We start from the raw sequence: 6,000 nt of genomic DNA on the forward strand, positions 1-6,000 counted from the left end.
TTTATTTATTTGAGAGTGACAGAGAAAGAGAGCGCACACCAGGGCTTCCAGCCACTGCAAACAAACTCCAGATGCATGCACCCCCTTGTGCATCTGGCTAATGTGGGTCCTGGGGAACCAAGCCTCAAACTGAGGTCCTTAGGCTTCACAGGCACGTGCTTAACAGCTAAACCATCTCTTCAGCCCTTTTCTGCCTTTTTAATATTTTATTTATTTATTTGACAGAGAAAGAGGGAGCATCAGGGCCTCCAGCCACTGCAAACAAGCTCCAGATATGTGTACCCCCTTGTGCTACTGGCTAACGTGGGTCCTAGGGAATCAAACCTGGGTTTTTTGGCTTTGCAGGCAAATGCCTTAAAAGCTAAAGCCATCCCTCCAGCCCCTTTTCTGCCTTTTAATTCTTCAATCATCAAAGAAAACTACCTGAGTCCTAGACATTAACAAACAACCAGCACCCAGAACAGCCATATGGCCCCCCCGGGGGGGGGGCAGCCCAGACTCCAGCTCAAAAACAAGCCATTCTCAATTTCAAAGGGGAAAGTGTGGGGGGTGGGGAGGGAGGGAATTACCATGGGATTTTTTTTATAATCATGGAAAATGCAAATAAAAATTTAAAAAATAAATAAATAAATAAATTTTTAAAAAACACAAAAAAACAAGCCATTCTCATGGCCACAGGGTCTCATGTAACCCAGACTACTCTCAAACTCGCCATGTAGCTGAGGCTGGCCTTGCATTCCTGATCCTCCTGCTTATTGAGATTACAGGCATGTACCACCATGACCAACACACACTTTTTTCAGGTGTTGGAGCCAGTAATCCTTTGATCTTCTTGACATGAACTTACAATAAAAAGCAACTAGCTGAAACATCTCAGGATATTCACACGTAGAAAATAAAAAGTGGGGCTGGAGAGATGGCTTAGTGGCTAAGGCAATTACTGTGAACCCTAAGGACCAATGTTCTACTCTCCAGATCCCAGCTAGCCAGATGCACAAAGGTGAGGCAAATGCAAGGTCATACATGCCCACTAGGTGGCGCAAACATCTGGAGTCCAATTGCAGTGGCTGAGGCCCTGGTATGCCAATTCTCTCTCTCTCTCTCCTCCTCTAAAATAAAGAAGGAAGAATGAAAAGAAAAAGTGGCAAATGCCAACAAAAAAATTGGGATAAAATACTGTGGAATTCAGAGAAAGGAAAGAATATGTGCAACAGGAATGAAGGGGGTAACATGAGCTAGGAGATGATTAACCACAATAGTAACAGATGACAATGACTGCTGTCTTCTCTCAGGCTCTAGACTAGCATTTAAGAATTGGCTCATTGGGGCTGGGGAGATGGCTCAGCAGTTAAAGTGCTACCTTGCAAATCATGACAGACCAGGTTCAATTCTCCTGTACCCACATAAAGCCAGATGCACAAAGTGTATATGCATATGTAGTTGTTTGCCATAGCAGGAGGCCCTGGCACACTCATTTTATCTCTGTCTCTTATCTCTCTCTCTCTGCTTGCAGATAAATAAATTTTAAATTGGCTCACTTTATCCTCAAGACAATCCTACTACATACTTCTATGAAATGAGATTACCATTTATTCTCCCTTTCTTCCCGCATAAAGCACCCCAATTCCTCACTAATCACATGGCCATCTGCATTCAGACTTCATTTCTGACAGATGTGGTGACTTGCATCTGTAATCACAGCCCTTAGGAAGCTGAGGTAGGATTGTTGGGAGTTCAAGTCCAGTCTGGATTACATGAATCCAAGGCAGCCTGAGATACAGTGAGACCTTGTCTTAAAAAAGAAAAACAAAGATTTCCTAATTTGCCACTGGCTATAGCTACAAAACCAATTTCTCTCTCTCTCTCTCTCTCTCTCTTTTTTTTTTTTTTTTTTTGAGATAGGGTCTCACTCCGCCCAGGCTAATGTGGAATTCACTATGTAGTCTCAGTCTGGCCTCAAATGCATAGCGATCCTCCTACCCCTGCTTCCTGAGTGCTGGGATTAAAACACTGGGCCATCACATTCTGCTCGAAACTAAATCTTGACCAAGGAGATCGGGTAAAAGTGTGTGGGATTTCCAAGAAAGTTGATTAGTCAGGGACAAGCCTTTCTTTATGTTTTTCTCCTTTCTGCTAGAATCAAAGATCATGACAGGAGACCAAACAGACTTCCTGGCAAACAGATGGCAAAATAAAGCCAGAGTCTTTATGGTGTTAAGTTCTCCACCCATCTCTACCTAACTTGACTTCTTATTTTTTCAAATTACTGTCTTGTATGAGTCAGGAAGAAAGTTTTGCCTTGTCTTTCACATCTAGTTGAAGTGGAACCAGACTAACACTAGTTCCTTCCTCTCATAGAGATGAGGGGAAAGCTTGCCCACAGCGAGAGTGAGGGTGAGCCAGGATGCACACCTGCCCCCTTCTGACTCAGCAATTACAGGTTCTGACCAGTCACATAGATGGCCTTAACTCAGAAGTCAGTGGAAGGAAAAGATGGAGCGGGAGATGTCAGCAAACTGCAGACTGGGAAAGTGAATATGCAAAGGGAAGGGTGGGCTGAGAGGAAGCAGTGCTGGGCAGAAGGCTCACAGCAGTTACACGAGCAGTCGGAGGCCATGGGCTGCAGGGAGCCCCTTGAAGGCAGATGTGTGAGCGGCCACTTCCATCCCAGGCAGAACTTGTGTGCCTTGAGCCTAGTTTTAGGTTCCAGGACTCTGGGACCACCTGCGTGTGAGGTTCAGAGTCCTCTAGACCTGTTAAGATGTGGCCATCTGTGCTCTCTCCCTCTTGTCCTGAGCCAAGATCATGGTCCTGGTGACACAGGCCTCTCGTGCATGCATGTCAGGCTTCCTCCCAGGCCAGCCCCTGCTTGTCATAAGGGGAAAAAGAATCTTTCCTGCTTCCTTTATGGACCTGGTCAGGCACACATCTCATTTAGGGAAATTTAAATATATATCAGGATAGCATAATGTCTCTCAACACCTAGCTTGAAAATATCTTTTTGATTATTTGGTTTTTCATGGTAGGGTCTTGCTCTAGCCCAGGCTGACCTGGAATTTACAATGTACTCTCAGGGTGGCCTTGAATTCATGGCAATCCTCCTACCTCTGCCTTCCAAGTGCTGGGATTAAAGACATGTACCACCATGCCCAGCTTGAAGATACCTTTTCTAAAAAATTATTTTTATTTATTTGTAAGGAGTGGTGGGGATAATGGGTGTGCCAGGCAAAGCCTCTAGCCACTGCAAATGAACTCCAAGATACACACATTTTGTGCATCTGGTTTTATGTGGGTACTGGGGAATCAAACCTGGGTTGTTAGGCTTTACAGGCATGTAAAATAACCACTGAGTCATCTCTTCAGCTGGAATCTTTTTATTTAGCCTGCTGTTCCCAAATATATTTAATTTTAGGACTTTTTTTTAAAGGTATACCAATCAACTCCCAGAGAATGGGCATTTTGACGAACATTTTTCAAAACTGATTAAATGTAACATTTACCATCTTTAACACTAAATGCATAGCCCTGTATACTCACATTGGGCAGTCTCACCTTTGTATGTTGCAACCCTGCAAAACTGTACCCATTAAATACCACCCTTCCTCTTCCCCAGGCTTGGGCAACCACCATTCTACTATTTTTATGCATTTGCCTACTCTACGTAACTAATGCAAGTGAATCATACAGTGTCTTTGTGATTGCTTTAGTTCACGTAGCAAAACATCCCCCAGGTTTATCCACATGTAGTATGTGTGAGCATTCCCTTCCTGTTATTTTTTTATTTGCAAGCAGAAAGAGAAGACAGAATGAATGAATGAACGAGTACGCCAGGCCCATGTGTCACTGTGTGCATCTGGCTTTACGTGGGTACCAGGGACTTGAACCCTGGCTTTGCAATAAAACATCTTTGACCTCTGAACCATCTCTCTAGCCTGTGAATTCCCTTCCTTTGAAAGGCCAGTCACATTCCACTTCCTTTGATTGACTCATTAATCCATAGGTGAACCCTTACACTGCTCTTACCTATTGGCCACAGAAAGGAACATTCCATGAATGTGGGTGAGGTTGTGCAAGCTCTCTTTATCATGTTTTTAGTGTTTGCTTCATCACTAATTGTCCATGCATCTATTCTGTCCTCCACTCTTATTTTTACCTAATTCAAGCTACGTTACAGGCCCCATAAATTTCCCTGGACACCAGTGCACATAGCAAAGATTAAAGTTCAATATCTGGTTTTCCAAAGTCACTTTGAACTGCCAAAGGAATGAGTGGTGTGGCCTCAAAAGCACACACAGGTTATGTACTTGTTCACTACAGTAAACATTTAGGGCCCGTTGATCATATCATTTTGGCTAGCACAATACATAACCCAAATGTAGGAGCTTGGAGTACCCAGGGCTGTATAACAGACCTATACTTTTGTCAGCCTGTCCAGAGCAGGACCACACTTGCCTGACATCTGGTAACTGAGGGTTTTTAAAATTTTATTTATTTTTTTCTTGGGAGGGTCTCACTCTAGCTCAGGCTGACTATGTAGTCTCAAAGTGGCCTTTAAGTCACTGCGATCCTCCTACCTCCACCTCCCAAGTGCTGGGATTAAGGGCGTGAGGTGCCATGCCCAGCTTGTGACAGAGGTTTACAGAAATCCTCCACTGGAAACCATCACCTGTGGTCCTGGCTTCTCTGAAACCAATACACTAGCTCAAGCCCCCACGAAATCCACTGGGCCTTGACTAGTTGCTTTTCAGTTCTTTGTCTTGGTTTTAGTGTTTTGTTGAGTTTACCATCTACCATGAATGTGACCAGCTCACCTAGTGATGATAGCATAGTCTGGAAGACATCCCGCATTCAGCAAGGCTCCCTTCCCAGAAAGCCAAGACCCTCAAGATGTCTTAGATGGGGCTGGAGAGATGGCTTAGCGGTTAAGCGCTTGCCTGTGAAGCCTAAGGACCCCGGTTCGAGGCTCGGTTCCCCAGGTCCCACGTTAGCCAGATGCACAAGGGGGCGCACGCGTCTGGAGTTCGGTTGCAGTGGCTGGAAGCCCTGGCGCGCCCATTCTCTCTCTCTCCCTCTACCTGTCTTTCTCTCTCTGTCTGTCGCTCTCAAATAAATAAATAAATAAAAATATTAAAAAAAAAAAGATGTCTTAGATGTATATGGTTCTGTCTGGCCATATCACAGGATGGCCCCTCTCTTGCTAGAGAAGCCTAAATTTCCTCAGTTCACTAGCAACTTATGTTTCATCATGAAGATGGGCTGGCATTCAGCAAATAAGGCATAAGGACCACACAAAGACACCATCGGACTCAGAGGTGTGCTCCAAGTAGTCTGCCAACGTGCACGGCGTTTTCTGTCATGTGGATTCTGGGATCACAGATACTGAGGGGTGTGGTTTGAATGTAAAATATCCCCCATAGGCTAGGCATGGTGATGCATGCCACTAATCACAGTGCTTTAATCACAGAGTCTTTAACCCCAGCACTCAGGAGTCAGAAATAGGAGGATCACTGCGAGTTAAAGGCCAGGTTGGGACTACAGAGTGAGTTCCAGGTCAGCCTGGGCTAACCAGAGACCCTACAGGTCAAGAAACAGCAACTGCGCAAGCTGGTGCTTGACATCAACCTGAAATCTGGTGCTGCGATCTGAGCAGAGAAAGAAGATAGTAAGAGGAAGGGCAACCTGGGAATTCTGGAACACACCTCAGGTCCTCTACAGTTCCAAAGCTGTCATCTTTCTTCAGACATTATGAATTAATTACTACAGCATGGCTGAAAGGATATTCATTGTCAGACTCCAACCTGAGCGTGTAAATCTTTAGGAATCACCATGTAGACCACCCAAGTGCATGGAAGCCCTTGGAACATGAGTGTATAAATCTTTATGAATTACCACATAGGCTATAAGCACGTGGAAGCCCTTAGAACACAGACTAAACTCAACTGCAATCATTACTGAGAAGGAAGCTTCAGGGCAGCTTTGGGATATTGTTAGCTAGCTTAG

This window comes from Jaculus jaculus, chromosome 15 (assembly GCF_020740685.1).
Source record: "Jaculus jaculus isolate mJacJac1 chromosome 15, mJacJac1.mat.Y.cur, whole genome shotgun sequence".
Lineage (NCBI taxonomy): Eukaryota > Metazoa > Chordata > Mammalia > Rodentia > Dipodidae > Jaculus > Jaculus jaculus.